Source organism: Schistocerca serialis, chromosome 1, assembly GCF_023864345.2.
Source record: "Schistocerca serialis cubense isolate TAMUIC-IGC-003099 chromosome 1, iqSchSeri2.2, whole genome shotgun sequence".
In the NCBI taxonomy this organism is placed as follows: domain Eukaryota; kingdom Metazoa; phylum Arthropoda; class Insecta; order Orthoptera; family Acrididae; genus Schistocerca; species Schistocerca serialis.
The window spans coordinates 877,374,576-877,392,714 of NC_064638.1; positions in this window are offsets into that span (position 1 = coordinate 877,374,576).

Sequence of the window (18,139 nt, forward strand, 5' to 3'; positions counted from 1 at the left end):
GCCCGTTGTCCCTCCATCTCGGGTCTGTGGTTTGGTGACCTGAAAAATAGCATCCCAACAGGCGCACGCCAAACATTCCTACTTGTAGTAGAAAACCCCCACAATATTAAGGACCTATTTATTGCTAAATCCTAAAGTTTAAGTTATCCTAATATATGGTACTCTTTTTTTATTCTTCTTTTTATCTTTTTTTTTTACCTTATACAATCCTATTACATAATTCCTCTTAACGCTGAGGTGTCTCGTTGCTCGCCTGTATTGGCGACGATAGTGATGTGAGGGCCGTACGACACAGCCTCCGAGTTTTCACTACACCTTACTGAAACTCCAGAGACTGGGTTAGCCATGGCTATACAAGACAATAAATTTATAATTGCAACTTCTTTTTCTATGTGATGCTCTTTTAGCGAGCAAAGTGCACCTTTCCAGAGGCAAAGTAATATGACCGAGCCAGGACTAGTTCCTGCTGAGGATTCAGTCGATCACCACACGCCAACTACACGGTATGTCACGAATCTCCAAGTATAATTCCTTGGTTATTCATCTGTGACAGCCACGAGCAGCACGCTAAATCCCCAACCAGCACATTGGCATGGTAGGATTTATGCCCGCGTTTCTACTGTCTAGGGCACCATTGGAGTCAAACGCTCACAGGTTCACCCCGATTTGCAAGACAACGATGCTGGCGCATCACTGTAAAAACTATACTGCCCATATTCATCCTCGTAAGCAATATGCCATAATCTTGCAGTGCACTGACGCGTGCCTGCAAGCACTGGTATGAACGTCTCACGAACTGGTTGTGGCCACTATGGAGCGTATCATGACTTCTCAGAATGATTCTAAGAGCACATTCTTGTATGTGCCCGTTTGTGCGACATCTCCTCACTCATCATATCTCTCAACATGGACACCAGACAGGAAAGGACAAAAACATTGCTCATGGAATGGTAGTGCCCCCTACTCTATCGACATTGGAAGTCGCAAATAAAAAAAATAAATAAATAAATAAATAAATAAAATCTAGCTGCAGTAAATTCTTTTTACAAGACAGTGCAGCGTGTTAATTCTTTAACAGTCTTAATCTATTAACGTAAGTATCATTGTTACCTGTAGCAAGATTCATGTATTTGCCCATTCTACTATGTATACCACTTACACTACTACTATTCCACGAACTCCTTTATGTGAGAGATGTGTGGAGTCCTATGGCTATGGACTTCTTTCTTTTCAGCGTCTCCAATTCATAAGCAGTGTGGTGAGCTGCTCTCCTTATACGAAAATAATGGTTCAAATGGCTCTGAGCACTATGGGACTCAACTGCTGTGGTCATAAGTCCCCTAGAACTTAGAACTACTTAAACCTAACTAACCTAAGGACATCACACACATCCATGCCCGAGGCAGGATTCGAACCTGCGACCGTAGCGGTCGTGCGGTTCCAGACTGTAGCTCCTTTAACGGCTCGGCCACTCCGGCCGGCTTCTCCTTATACGGTATGGGCCGTTGTAAACAGAATAGAATTTTTTGGCATTTCATTTTTTGTTTGTTCGAGAGTCGGAAAGACCCTTTGTTCAATTTGGAAGTGTCGTACACGAGCTCCCCTGTCGGCACGTCTCTTCCTGACCTCTGCTGCAGCCCGTATCCTCTTAAGAGCCAAATCCACTACGGCTCGGTGCTGCGTCCGCGCCCTTGGTGGGAAGTTTACTACCTCGGTTATCAAGTCCTTAGGAATCCGATTTTTCAGTACTATAATGGGTGCCAATTTTGTTATCCCATGGGGTGCCTCATTGATTACCTTGATCTTTAATGAAAACGTCCCATATCGTGTGCTGTTTGTTATAGTACAATCGGCACAAGTTTCCAAGTTCCTTAATAACACGTTCTGCAGCATTCGAGCTCGGATGGTGTGATAATATAAAAATGGGATCAATTTACATCGATGCAACGTCTCCTTCCATGTTTTTGACTTAAACTGTGCCCCATTATCAGAAATAATTCTACTCACATGACCAACCTGTGGTAGGAAATCCCGGTTTAGGACTCGTGATACAGTTCGTCCTGTCGCCCTCTTCAGTGCCGTAAAGGTAACGTATTTGGACGTTTGTTCAACAAAGACTAATACGTAAGTATATCCTCTTCTTGTTCTTGGCAAAGGCCCCATCAAATCTGTTGCCGTTATTTGTCTTAATTTGGTCGGTACTATTGGGTATAATGGTGCCTGCATGCTCACAGTGGTGTGCTTAGCCTTTTGGCGGTCTTTACACACCGATAGTACCCTCCGAATTCGACGCTCTATGTTTCGAAAGTACACATGGTCCTTAGCTTGAGATTGCACTTGCGTGGTCCGAAGTGTCCATAGCTGAGGTGAATATGCCATATAACCTTGTTTATTAGGTGTTCAGGGATGCATACCTCCCATGTAGTGTCATTGGCATAATTTCGGTGGAAGATTATGCCTTTCCGCAAGAGGTTGAACTGCCTGACGGTGGCGTGTCTCCTGTCTATCCATTTCTGTTTCAATAACACCAGGGCAGGGTCCTTGTCTTGCTCCTTCTTGATGTCCTGCATACTACAGGTAATAAAATTTTCAAAGGCTACTTTTTGCATATAGAAAAGGCAGTAGTGATTTTCCTCCAGATCTTCTTCCATGTTGTGATCAAATCCGATCGGTGACCGTGATCTGCAATGATATTCTGACTGCCGGGTATATATTCTATCGAAAAATTGTACTGCTACAGGTATGATGCCCACCCAATAAGCCGCCTGTGATTAAGCTTTGCAGTCATCAGGAACTCGAGTGCCTTCTGGTCTGTGTAGACCCTCATCTTGCGACCAAACAGAAGGTACCTAAATTTTTCAAACGCCCATACAATAGCCAGCGCCTCTAACTCGGTTACCGAGTAATTCCTCTCACTCTTGGCTAGTACTTTACCACCAAATGCAATTGTCTTCCACACCCTGTTTCCTTCATGTACATAGTCTTGGAACACCATGACACCCAGACCTGAGTATGAACTGTCCGTTACTATGCAAAGCTCTTCTGCTAAATTAGGGTGTGAGAGGATGGGTGCTTGAATTAATGCGAATTTTAATGCTTTCCATTCAGACTCGGCCGCCTCATCCCATTCCCAAGGAATCCTCTTTCCTGTAAGTTGGTGCAACCCAGGACTGCTCTGAGTTTTGACGTGTATGAAGCGGTTGTAAAAATTTATGATCCCTAAGAACCCCCTTAACTGCTTCTTTGTCGTAGGAATGGGAAACTTTTCAATCGCTTCGATCTTTTCGTGATTTGGCGCAGTGCCCTCACCCGTGATGATATGTCCTAGAAATTTGACAGAGGACGTCCCAAAATTCGATTTTTCGATATTGATAGTCACTCTGTATTCCCTGGATGTCGCTAGGAGTGCACCGAGGACCGCATTGTGCTCTCCCCAAGATTTCTCCGCGATCAGCAAATCGTCCACATAGCTGGTGACATGACGTTTCAAATCATCGCTTAGTATGCCGTCAAGCCCCAGAATGAATGCAGCAGACGAAATGTTCAAACCAAATGGTAGACGACGAAACCGATAACATCCTCCAAATGCTAAAAAGGCTGTGTACTGTCTGCAATTTGGGTGGAGCTCAATTTGCCAGAAACTCGATTTTAGATCAACTGATGAGAAGATTGCTATTCCTTGGAAGTTTCCGGTCTGTCTGTTTCGGGTTCTATTATGGTATTAATTTGTCGCGAGTCCAAGACTAAATGAATACTACCGTCTGCCTTCTCGACTACTCTTTACGGGTTTTTATAGGCTGAAGTCGTAGGTTCTATTATTCCTTCACTCAGCATTCGCGTAATTTCAGCTGCTACTTTCTGTCGATATGCCAAGGGGATTGGGTAGGGTGGCACACGAAACTGGTTGTGCGAACGTACACGGAATTCATATTGGAAGTTCTTTATTGATCCTGTCTTGGGAATGAAAACATCCGCATGTTCTACTAGTAATTTATGAAGTTCTTTGCGCTGGTCGGACCTTATATTCTTTATTGCTTCCACTTTTTCTCCTATTTTCTCCTTTATTTCTCCCATTATTACGACTTCATTCTCATCCGTGTCCTCTCCCCTACCCTCAACGTCTATCTGTTCTTCCTTTCTGTCTTTCTGACACGCATAGTTTATCCGTACACAGTTAGACGGTGGTTGAGCTGGGATCAGCTGGTCGTCGAACTTAATGTGGACGGGATTCCCTTTCCTCAAAACCACTTCACCTCGTCCTAGATCAACTATCGCTTCATGCTCATGTAGGAAGTCCGTTCCTATTATCATGTCGATCGCCATATTTGGCACGATCCAGAAGTTAGACTCTATTTTGTGTCCTTGACAGGAGAATTCCTGTCTTGTTTGTTGGGTGACCTCCGTACATTTACTCGCTAATGCCCCTTTTATTCTGGTTTTCTTAACCGATAGGACAGGCCAGTCCACTTTCTGAGAGCACTTCTTGTACGTTGCCTCAGATATTGCCGTTATGTAACTTCCACTATCTATGATCGCATTCATACTCTTTTCAGCTATTGCAACTGTGATAAGAGGCTGCCGATCCTGTCGAGGAGTTGTTTTATGTACTTCGAGCAGAATTTCTGATAAATCTTCGTAATTTATCATCCATAGTTGGCCAGGTCCGGCAGCCTGATTTCGCACTAGTCTGGCGTCAATCCCTTGTTAAGCTCCCTCTCCTCTGACGTGCATTAGGATTTGCGGGTCTAGTTTCATTCTCCTGGCTCCACTGTTGTCCTTGGTTTCGCTCTCTCCAATGACAGTCGCTTTGCCGTTCGTTATTTCTCCAGTCACAGATTCCATGTCTAGCTTGACCCTGTTCCCTGATGTTCTGGTTTCCGTGTCTCTGGTTTCTATAACCTTGAATAGCGTGACCTTGATTTCCGTAACCCTGGTTTCCTAACTGACCAGTGCGATTATGCGATCTGTTGTCGTCCTCCCTTGCTGGCCCGTGGTATTTGTTACTCTGCCCCTTCTTCCTGTCCTTTGCGTCTTGTTTATCAAAGACTACTTCGAGTTCACGCAATAGACTCTTGAATCCTTCCATGTCAGATCCACACTTCCCGACAAGTGTCTGTTGGTACCTAACAGGCAATTTGGAAAAGCAAAATTTAATGATTTCTCCGTTGCTATATGGACTCTCTAAAAATTGATTCTTCTTGAGTAAATCATCAAAAAATGTGGTTGCGCTCCTTTGCCCGGACACTTCCAGTTCAGGACAAAATATTATTTCCTCTTTAATCCTGTCTTGCATTTCCTTTGACCAGTAGGTCCGCAGGAATGCACCAACAAATTCCTGATAAGTTCGACACGTCGCTGCCACACCCCGCATCTTTTCCGCGGTTTGGCCTTTGATGTGTCCACACATGAATTCTAATTTTACCTGGGTTGGCCATGTTGACGGTAATGAATTTGTAAACTGCATCACCCAGCTCTTGGGATGCATCGACCCTCCATTATCTTTGAACTTCTGGAATTTTAGTATCGACAAGAAGTGATTGTGATCAAAATCCTGTCCGATCCTCGCACTGGTGTTGTCACTCGTTTCCGATACTTGCACGTCTGCTGAGTGTCCTGATCTATCTTGATGATAACTGTGATGTGCTACTTCTGTATCACAGTGGAAGTGGCGTTCAGAATTCACTCTCCTAATTGGGCTGCAATTATTGGAGCTATTACTCACTGTTTCTGCGTATGCATTGTTAGTTCCACACTCTGTCACTGGGCTAGAGCACGGTGGGCTATTCCTCGGAGACACAAATCTGTGTACTCCACCATTGGTATCCGAATGCGGAGTGCTCGTGTGCCCGTTTCGCTCTAGTTTTGCTATCCGACTTTCTACTTCTTCCATTCGTTTCGTGGTGTTCGTAACCGCGATATTACCTTGAGTTTTTATGAACGCTAGGGATTTTGAGTGGGCTTGTGTTGTACGTCGCAAGCGCCCTGCGAGTTTAGAAGTTGCTTCCGCGACTTTCATTGACCCTATTGCTGCCGTTTTGGCCAGGCCTGCTACTTTTTGTGCAGCCATTGACACTTGTTTTACTTCTCCACATCCTTTCTTTATTGTTAGTAATTCCCCACGAATTTCCCCTACATCCGAAATTATTGCCTCAGTGTTCTTCTTACGCTGTTCGTCAGCTTCTTCCTTCTTCGTGTTATGTTGTTCGTCAGCTTCTTCTTTCCTTGATCGTAGGAAGCTTAGTATTGGGTTAATGTCATCTTTTTGATCCTCGTCACACATGGGCGATGTAGCGCTGGACACCTGGGCGCTAGAGCTCGGACGTAACCGAGCTGGCCTCTGTCTGCTCTCGTTCGTTTGGCTATAAACTTCTGCTACCGTCTAGACCTGTGTGCCTGTCTCTGTTTCATCCTCTAGCTCACTATCATAATCACGGCCGCGACGTTGCTCTAAGATCGCGTCCAAATCACCTTCCTCATCAATGACCCTGTCGTCCTGTTCTGGTAAAAATGTGCCCCTCTCATCTCCGAACCTATCCACGTCAATAACCTGCCCCTTATCCATTATGCTATACACTTTTGTTTTAGCTTCGCTCGCTAGTAGTCGTGCCTTACTTCTCGAGATCATTCATGAAAAACAAATTTATCTAAAATTCACAATAAAAATAATCTACTCCCTGTATTTTTACACATAGACATAAAATTTCAACAACGCAGTTCCAACGCTGTAATTACATGCACTATTTGTTGTGGTACAGAAACCGCACACAAACCCAACAAAGTGTGATGTGGTATGGACACCACATCAAAGAAACACAAAAAACAACAAACAAACAAAAAATATATACACTGAAAACAAAAACTGTAATCATGAGCCGCTACTTAAAAACTAAATGTGTAACTACCAGTAAAAACTTGGGTATTAATCATTTTAAAAAAATTAAGTAAAAAAATTTTCAATGGTCGTACTGAGAATACTGCTTACTTATCAGCGATTCACAGGAAAGATCTGAGGCTAAGGGTCGCCATTTTATGCGAGGTGCTGGGGCTAGCAGCGTATTTCACATTAAATTCTTCTAGAATCTTCATATGGAAATGATGCTCTAAGCCCCCCCCCCCCCCCCCCCCCCGCCTCTTTTCTAACTCCGACTTTTCCTGTTGCACATGGATTAAGAAGAAACGCGAACTGACTGTAATCGACCCTGCAAGTGGAGTAGAAAAGATCCTGTCACCTGAAATAATTTAATTTGATAGAAATTAATTTGATAAAGGAAAGTTTCATTAACGTAGTGAGAAATGAAAGGGTTGCTTTATTGATCCACAGAATGAAAGTTCTGTCCAAAATAACAATTTGATTTATTATGACTAAACTCAAAATGATAAACAAAGCACATGAAACATTTGCAATACATCAAATTGGATACTCAAATAAATGCTGTGAAGGTGAAGTTGTCCATAAACTAGATTGTGACATTTATGACCAAGTGGTATGTGGAGCTAATTCCTTGCAACTCAAATCTTAAGAGAAACACCCAGCCAACCCAACATTAATTGCTGCTACAGTAGTGAGAACTCAGACAATGAACACCCAAGACAGAACCACGTTAGAAAAGACGGGAACAGGTGCGCTCTGCTGAGCTCTGTTGTCACATAGCAAAATTCCCTGATTTGCCAGTGCTGTGGTCATACATTACCAAGCTGTCTTCTTAACTGCAAGGACACGATCTGGCATACCGGAGGCGATGGCTGGTTGCTTCGACGTCGACGTCGTGGTGATGATAATGTCGCAAGTATAGCCCGAAACAAATTCTCCTGGTCTGGTTGTTCCAGACTAAAGACTTCCTAGCATCACAAATACGCCTCTGAGGGAGATGAAGAAGGGTCACTACACAATCACTGACGGTACAGTGAGTGATTTTAACAAGTGAAGTCACACAGTAACTCTGATATGGTCAACTTTAGCCAAAACTGCTCAACACCGACAACAGAGGCCGCTTTTACACAGAACGCTCAATTGCCAACTGTACTCGGAAAGTTACGTTGAAGTCGAAACTTCAGCAACTTCGCCAAACAGTTACAATTAAATGAAAGTATATTAGACAGCCAACGGAAGGCAGGCTGTCCACAGCAGCGACAGCTCAGTCTTGTAACCTACTATGACCGAAAGGCGAGAGGCGACTCTCTCAATAGCATCCGTACAAGCCGAACACAGAACATTCCCGCCCCCACGACAGTGGCCGTGGTTAAACGTTCCAATCAGCAACTCGAAAACAGGCGGAAAATTCCACTATATTGCCGACGCATTACTATTCCACCAATGGAGATACTTGGCGCCAATTTCTGCGCCGATTTTGCTACGTCACGGAGCTATCCCCTGAGTAGGTCAATCACAGTTATGATTTTGCAGAAAACGCTGGAATTTGCCCGCCAAGACTGCCTGGGAACACAAATCATTCCCACGCCTCGCTGGCAGCCCGCCAGAAAGTGCTTTCACAAAGTTTCCGCGAAGTAATGGAATCTCTAGCCCAGCCGCTCCGTCAGGCCCCTGTAGGTGTGTCGCCCCTGCTCTTATGACAATGTCGGCGTCTGGAAAGCATCCACTCGACTCCCTCACACCCATTGGCTTAACCCTATCAAGATCAGCAGTACCCGCCTGTCACCAGACCACCCAGGTGACGAGAGACGCTGCGTGGGAAGTCCGCGTGTGAAGGAATAGCAACTTTTCACCGCATGCAATTAGAGAGGAAAATCGAATTACTCAGAGTAAGATAGAAATATGAGAGGGGGCTCATGTCATGTCGCAAGTCTTGTCTAGTGTTACCATAAGCAGAATAGCATAAGGTTTTTCAGACAGAAACTGAGTGGGCGCTCCAGAAACACCGTGAACCAGTAGAGACTTTCTCTGACAGAATCAGGTAATTGAATGTACAAATGCGTGAGCTAGCATGCAATTTGGAGGCCAAGAGAGATGCCCTCCATGAGGCAGAGAATAGGGCTCTGGACGTTTAGGCGGGGTATTACTGCTGACATGTCAAGAACTGTCAGAATGGAGAACCAAAGTGATTTATCTGCTGCAATTGTGATTGCCATGCAACCAGAGGAAATCGACATTGCTACATGGAGGCGAAGTCATCACACTGTTTTCTCCTCTGAGATGAAATTTTGCAGATGTCGGTGTACAGGCCCCATCAGGGAGAAGTGTCATCAGTTAGAGTGTTATGAATGTAGGAAGGTGGACCTTATGACAGTTTGCCTTTTAATCAGTTATTAAATGGGAACAGGGTGCCTCATCCATGATCTAGTATTACCAGTAGAACAAGAGACTGCAAAAATATATGCTTAAAATGGAATGTAAAGTGAACACTAAGGAACATAAATTTCTAATGGACAGAGGAGCTCATGTGTCAGCTGTCAGTCTGGATTTCTTGGACAGAAAGAGATGAAGCGGGTGATAATGATGTGAGGCCATTTGGGACAACCCTGCTCAGTTTAAGCATGAGAACTTGGTGTTTTTTGAGCATGAGGAAATGTTGCTGCAGGTTGGGGAAAGTTACTAAGCGACTCTGGGAGTGGAATTTTTTGCAAAATAGCATGCAAAAATTGATCATTGACAGTATACAATTGAAGTTGATGAGGTATTGTTTCTTCTAGGTGCAAAGCATGTCGCAAGGTCGTCCTGAAGTTGAAAAAATATATTGCTGAAATAATGCAGAACTTCTTGAGAGTGTTACTTGGCTTTTATTGTTCGACTGCATCCACAAAACATAATCAAATTAGTAATCACACAAAAATTCACAAAATAATTCCAGAAAAACCAGGAAGTAGTCAAAAACAAAAATTAAGAATAATCAAGGATCCAAGTTGACTCAAACTGTCCCCCTCTATCCCTGGTTACATGTACAGGACATCCAAAACGCGCTATCCACACGCCCATGAAGGTCTTTGCTGTCGTTTCTGCTGAAATGTCCGCTATCGGAACAGCTTCCACCCAGCGGGTACATCTATCTAGTTTGACCCGTGGTCTAGGGGTAGCGTCTTTGATTCATAATCAAAAACGTCTTCGGTCCCGGGTTCGATCCCCGCCACTGCCTAAATTTTGATAAATAATCAGCATTGGCGGCCGAAGACTTCCGGCATAAGAAGTCAGCCTCATTCTGCCAACGGCCTTGTCAAAGAGGGCAGAGGAGCGGATAGAGGTTCAGGGCACTCTCTTGTCCTAGGGGTGGGAAATTGCCCCTAAAGGCGGAAGAATCAGCAATGATCAACGACATGAGGATGCAGAAGGCAATGGAAACCACTGCAATAAAGACACGTAATGTGTATCCACAGGACATGTGGCCTGTATTTGAAGAAGTGTCATGATGGCCTCTCCATTGGCAAAAGATTCCGGAATAGTCCCCCATTCGGATCTCCAGGAGGGGACTGCCACGCAAAAGTAACACATTGACGCAAGACCGCGCCTATGGCTGCCTGACTTGCATCGACAACCATTGCCAAAGGTGCGGTCTGTTCCGGATGTGCTAGAAGCGTTGCGCCAACTACACTCGAATGAGCGTTGCATTTCCATAGACCACAGAACTCTGCGCTTACCTATATCGTTGGTACCTGCGAGTGCTCCTGTCAATGGCTCCGGTTTCTCCGCCGTCCCTGGTAAGTGTTGCCTGTAGAAATTTACCATTCCTACAAATCTTTGTAATTCTTGGTATGTGGTTAGGAGTGATACTTGCTGTAACACTTGCACGTTCTCCGGCGTTGGAGTAATTCCTGCTGCGGTAACTAAATACCCTAAAAAAAGTCACTTGGTTTTGACCTAGGACACACTTCTTGCGATTAATGGTCGCGCCATAATCACTGAGACGTTGAGAAACCTGCGTCAGATGATCCTTATGCTCGGCTGCAGTCTTAGAAAATATTAGAACGTTGTCAATGTAAGCGAAACAAAAATGAAGGTCACGAAAAATCTTGTCGATAAACCATTGCCATGTCTGGGCTGCATTTTTAAGTCCAAAAGGCATATACATGTGTCCGAAAAGGCCAAATGGGGTAGTTATAACTGTCTTTGGGACGTCTTCTGCCGCCACAGAAATTTGCATATAAGCTCTCGCACAATCCACTACACTGAACCCATGTGATTCCGCTAGCAAATTATTAAAATCCTGTAAATTCGGAACCGGGTACTTATCTGGTATTGTCCTTGCGTTTAGTGCCCGAAAATCGCCACAAGGTCTCCACGTTTTATCTTTCTTGGGAACTAAATGCAACGGCGAAGCTCACAGGCTGTCAGACGGACGGATCATGTTTTCCTTCAACAAATTCTCAAATTCTTATTTTGCTATTACTAGCCGGTCAGGTGGTAATTTCCGTGGCTGTGCAGACACTGTTGGACCTGGTGTGGTTTTTATGAAATGTTGCGTATTATTTTTCACTTCTTTCTTCTCGTAATGTGGTGTAACAATCTCGGGAAAGTGTTGAAACAGCTGCCTAAACTCATTTGTGACGAATGCTTCCCCCACCTTTTCATGGAATAAGGTGCCTGGGTGCCTCTTGTACTGCAACCGGAAGTATTGTCGATTAGACTGTCATTCCTGACACCAGGCAGCAAGCTGAAATTCGCGAGGAAGTCTGCTCCTATTATTGGTTCTGCTACATCACTGCCACTGATATCTCTTCCCCAGTCCGAAATCTAACGGCAGAGTTATTTCACCAAATGTCTTAATCACTGGGTTGTTTGCTGCAGAAAACTGTAAAAGCGAGCTTCACACGAAAACGTAACATCTTGTGCGGGTATCAGGAAGCATCCGACCCTGTGTCTATGAGGAACTTACACCGCGATAGTTTGTCTGCCACAAAGAGTCCGTGCGAGAATGAATTGTTTTGTTGGCGCTGTAAATAACTACCGAAGCCGATCGCGCCTATTTCCGGCCGCTCGAGAAGTTTGGGTAATTGCTCGGTGGTGAGCACCGTGTTGCACGTTCACCAAAACGCTCGTAATACGAGGTGCATTCAAGTTCTAAGGCCTCCGATTTTTTTTCTAATTAACTACTCACCCGAAATCGATGAAACTGGCGTTTCTTCTCGACGTAATCGCCCTGTAGACGTACACAATTTTCACAACGCTGACGCCATGATTCCATGGCAGCGGCGAAGGTTTCTTTAGGAGTCTGTTTTGGCCACTGGAAAATCGCTGAGGCAATAGCAGCACGGCTGGTGAATGTGCGGCCACGGAGAGTGTCTTTCATTGTTGGAAAAAGCCAAAAGTCACTATGAGCCAGGTCAGGTGAGTAGGGAGCATGAGGAATCACTTCAAAGTTGTTATCACGAAGAAACTGTTGCGTAGCGTTAGCTCGATGTGCGGGTGTGTTGTCTTGGTGAAACAGCACACGCGCAGCCCTTCCCGGACGTTTTTGTAGCAGTGCAGGAAGGAATTTGTTCTTCAAAACATTTTCGTAGGATGCACCTGTTACCGTAGTGCCCTTTGGAACGCAATGGGTAAGGATTACGCCCTCGCTGTCCCAGAACCATCATTTTTTCAGCACTGGCGGTTACCCGAAATTTTTTTGGTGGCGGTGAATCTGTGTGCTTCCATTGAGCTGACTGGCGCTTAGTTTCTGGATTGAAAAATGGCATCCACGTCTCATCCATTGTCACAACCGACGAAAAGAAAGTCCCATTCATGCTGTCGTCGCGTGTCAACATTGCTTGGCAACATGCCACACGGGCAGCCATGTGGTCGCCCGTCAGCATTCGTGGCACCCACCTGGATGACACTTTTCGCATTTTCAGGTCGTCATGCAGGATTGTGTGCACAGAACCCACAGAAATGGCAACTCTGGAGGCGATCTGTTCAACAGTCATTCGGTGATCCCCCAAATAATTCTCTCCACTTTCTCAATCATGTCGTCAGACCGGCTTGTGCGAGCCCGAGGTTGTTTTGGTTTGTTATCACACGATGTTCTGCCTTCATTAAACTGTCGCACCCACGAACGCACTTTCGACACATCCAAAACTCCATCACCTCATGTCTCCTTCAACTGTTGATGAATTTCAATTGGTTTCACACCATGCAAATTCAGAAAACGAATGATTGCACACTGTTCAAGTAAGGAAAATGTCGCCATTTTAAGTATTTGAAACAGTTCTCATTCTCGCCGCTGGCGGTAAAATTCCATCTGCCGTACGGTGCTGCCATCTCTGGGACATATTGACAATGAACGCGGCCTCATTTTAAAACAATGCGCATGTTTCTATGTGTTTCCAGTCCGGAGAAAAAAAATCGGAGGCCTTAGAACTTGAATGCACCTCGTACCAACAAAATGGGGCGACGATGTGGGCTCGGGCTATTGCTCCTAGCTGAATGATTGCACGCTGTTCAAGTAAGGAAAACGTCGCCATTTTAAGTATTTAAAACAGTTCTCATTCTCGCCGCTGGCGGTAAAATTCCATCTTCCGTACGGTGCTGCCATCTCTGGGACATATTGACAATGAACGCGGCCTCATTTTAAAACAATGCGCATGTTTCTATCTGTTTCCAGTCCGGTGAAAAAAAATCGGAAGCCTTAGAACTTGAATGCACCTCGTACCAACAAAATTGGCGACGATGTGGGCTCAGGCTATTGCTCCTAGCTGGTGACTGAAAAAACGTCTTCCGACGTCTCTGAATTTTTTTTCTCTTTATCGTCAACTTCTGTTTGCTCATGCTGCACTGTTAACGTCTCTACTTGGCATGACAGTTGCTGTACTTCATTTGATAACTGTTGCAACTTGTCCTGTATAGCTACAGTCGCAGGTTCGAATCCTGCCTCGGGCATGGGTGTGTGTGATGTCCTTAGGTTAGTTAGGTTTCAGTAGTTCTAAGTTCTAGGGGACTGATGACCTTAGAAGTTATGTCCCATAGTGCTCAGAGCCATTTGTCCTGTATATCGTATGGTACTTCCGCTGTGTTGTTGTGGTCATCTCTATTGACGCTGCTGTATAATGTCGTGGAAGCCCTGTGACTGGAGGTAGCAGAAGTGAAATTGTCTCCTGTACTCGGTCAGCCATCTCTGCCAGCTTATCTAAATTCGATTCCATGCGTGAATGTACGATGGTTTGCACTGATACAGGTAGGCGACTTGTCCACAGCACTTGCAGCATTGTGTCTGGCATTTCCGGGTCCGCTGCGAAGCTTCTCAGGCGTCAGAGAAATAGCGAAGGCGTCTTGTCGCCCATCTCTTCATGATGCAATAAATGTAGGTTTTGTTGCTCAACCGACTTGGGAACCCGTTGTATTAACGCTGACTTCAGGTGTTGGTAACAGTTTTCAGATGGTGTGCTGACAATTATATCTCCCACCATAGATGCGTAGTTTTGCTCCAACTGGCTTACCGCAGAGGGGAAGTTTGTTTTCTCGTTTGATGATCCACTATACAGGAATTTTACTTCTGCCTGTGGAAACCAAATTTTTGGGTTCTGTGGCCAAAACGGCGGTAAACGTAGAGCCACCCGCGAGAGTAAATCTATTTCTGATTCGCCGCTGTTACGAAACGGCACAGATGAATTTTCAATTGGAGGTGATTGAACTACGCTGCTTTCGTCTTCCTACCATCCAATTTCTGTACGTGATCGAGTCCCTTCATTCTTGTGGTCGCTTTTTCTTCTGAGTTAATTTGTGTGTTCGTAATATCGGAGACACCACTGAAGTTACTAATATATATTGCTGAAATAACGCAGAACTTCTTGAGAGTGTTACTTGGCTTTTATTGTTTGACTGCATCCACAGAACATAATCAAATTAGCAATCACACTTTTAGCGCGACCACTCGAAATCACTGTCGTTTGCCACATTCCAACCACGAAGGTGGTACCAAATAAACTGAAGATATAGGCGCTAAACACCAATTCACATATTAAAATACCTTAAGGTATAGGGAAGCAGATCTAGGTTAGCATAGCCACAGATTTACGCATCATGTACTAAGAATTTGGTAAGTCACACAGTTTTGTACTCAGAAGTATAGTATGAGTCAGTGACATGGGTGGATGTTATATGGTTGCAGTAAGTCTTGATAAGTTTAGCTTGGGTGAAGTGAGTCTACCAAAGAATGTGTTGATAACTAATGGGATGTTTAGAAGGAAATGACACAGATAGATCAAGCGAGAACCTCTACTGCAAGTAAACTGTCAACATACCTGCATTATGTGAAAAAGTGAAAAATGTATGTGGAATAATAGAAAAACGATGGAAACCTTGTTACTGCAGCGCATGGATTTATTTAATCTGAGTGGTCCATTGCCAACAACGCCAGGCACACAGCACAGGATACCAACAGGGAATAAGACTCAGTGTATAAGAAACCATACAGAATTCTGAATTGTATAAACTCATAATGGGAGAATTTATGGACCAACAGCTAGCAGATGGTATTAGTGAATGTAGTGATAGCCTATGGTGAGTGCATGGCATTTTGATCCCAAAGAAGTCGCCAGATGGCACTGGAAAATGCAGATTTTCCTGTCACTACCAATACGTTAATGCACAAAGCATCACTGATGCATACCTAACACTGAATATTATGGAGATTCTGGACAACATGAGTCAGCATAAATATTTGTCCGCTGTGGATTTAAAGAGTGAGTGTCATCAACTGGAGTTAGTCCCAGAAGATCATTGAGGTACTTAGAGGACTGAATCTGAGACGTTGTATGCTCTATCTTGATGACATCATAATGTTTTCAAAGGACGTGGAAGAACATGTACAACAGTTGGAGCAAGTTTTCGAAAGACTGAGGAGAGCATGACTAATGCTGAGCATTAATAAATGTCATTATGCAGCAATGGGGGTAAATTATTTCGATACATGATTAATCAGGAAGGTTTGAGAACAGATTCGTGTTTAATCTGAGCAGTTTGGAACTTCTCAACACTGCAGACAGCTAAACAATTGCAATCTCTTTTGGGACTCTATAATTATTATCATACATTTGTATAGAACTTTGCTGAAATTGCTGAATCTTTGAACCATCTGTTTCGTAAAAGAACAAAATGTGAATTGTCTAATGAATGTCTAACAGCATTCGATACTTTGAACAAGCGTTGTCATCAGATCCAGTGTTGATATCTCGAAACTTTGAAAAAAAAAAAATACATTCAGTCCTGAGATGCAAGCAATATGCTGGTTGGTTGTGTTCTTAGTCAGAGTATAGATTATAAAGAACATCCTGTAGCATACATATTCCAACAGCTAAACAAAATGGAGTGAAACTGTTCCATGTCTGAGAAGGAAAAGTTGGCAGTTATTTCTTTACTTACACTACTATTTATATGGCCAAAAGTTTAAAAGTAGTGACAGATCATATCATAATAAAATGGTTACTAGGACTGAAGGATTCTTCCAGTAGAGATACAAACTGGGCCCTATAACTGAAAGAATTTGATTGCAAAGTAGTGCACAAATTATGGATGAGGCATACCAATGCAGATTGTCTGTGTATGTAAATTGTAGTTCTACAAGCAATGGGAAGGAACACTGCTGAGTGGAAAAAGACCCAGGCAGCTTACACTGAGTGTCAGATAGTCAAGAACCAGTCACAGTTTGTTAAGTGCAATTGCTTATTATGTAGAATGAGGAAGTTAGGACGACGAGTGGTAGTAAGGAGACGAAGTTTTAAAATAAGCAAGCCTTGGTAGACGGAAAGCAACTGCTAAATGGGTTTCTAAGAAATTTTGGTGGGGTACCAGGATACGAAATGTCGAAAAATATATCAGGAACTATGTACCTTGTGAGCAATGGGCTGATCTTAGCCACCAAAAGACGCCATTACATAGGCTAGCAGAAGCATCTCAACCATTTAAAATGATAATGATGTATATTTTAGGCCAATTTAATAGGACTCCAGCAGAGAATAGGTACATATTCACAGTGCTAGAACATTTGTCACAATATATCATGATGATTACAATCCCTGACCAACAACTGAGTACAGCTGCCCAAGCAATGGTGACTAACTGGTTGCTCATGCTTGGCATTCGAGATACTATAATCACAGATCAGGGCACTAATTTGATCTCAGATCTGATGAATCACTTGTATCGACTGCTCCACATTTGTGAGCTGTGAACAAGCCATGTTCACCCTTAATCCAATAGGAGAGCTGACTGAGTTCATTTCGAAGATGTTGAGCTATTACATCAACAGTAATCATAGCAACTGGGTTATGTACCTAAATTATGTAACTGCTGCATACAGTTCCGAAATGCACTTGGCCACTGGCTTTCGCTGCGTGAGGCAATGTATGCGAGAAAAATGCCTCCACCTTTTGATGTGCTAAAACTAGAACTTGGAAGTGATGCTGAAACGACGAAAAATTCGTGAGAAGGTTGCAAGACGTTTGGCAACAAGTGAAATGTGCAAATACAAAAGCTTAAGAACACTAGGATTGGATAGTACAATGTGTAGGAAAGTTCCTGGAATATAGGGTTGCGTAGTGGGTATTGGTAATAAATCCATACACAAACAAACGCAAAACAAATAAATTCCTAACTCAATACCATGGGCTGTACCAAGTGCTGGAAATGATATCATCTGTCAATGTTAAGATAGAGGTGCCGAAAAAACTTCCATTATTCATGTGGGGCATATTAAGCCATTTCAGGGAGCTGTGGATGCCTTGGTGCAAGTACTTTCACCATCCCCAATGTGGACCACTAAATCTAGGAAAGCAAAAAACGAACAGACGGCATGTGAATGAAGTGCATCCAATGTGCCTTATGTACTTCGACCACACCAGTAGATGGGATCGACATTTCTGTATGATTATATTGTACTGTGTTTGGTTTTATCTAAGTAACTGGGAGTACTGCAATGTTTTGTTTTATTTATAGTTTATTTTGACATGTTTGTTTACTTTCACTCTTCGTTCATAACTTATTTTAATGGATGGATTCTATATAACTTTTGTATGTGAGGGTTCTATCGTTTTGTTCGAGTCGTCTTACGGAGGAGCGAGGAAAAGCGATAAAGGTTCCTTTCTCTCAGGTGACATAACAGAATGGGGATCCTGGGGAAAAGTCATACCCTCCTGATCCTGCACATCACCAGAAGGAGAATTACAACTGAATGCATTACTGACCCAGGCTCTAGAGCCTGGAGTACTGTTCTCCAGG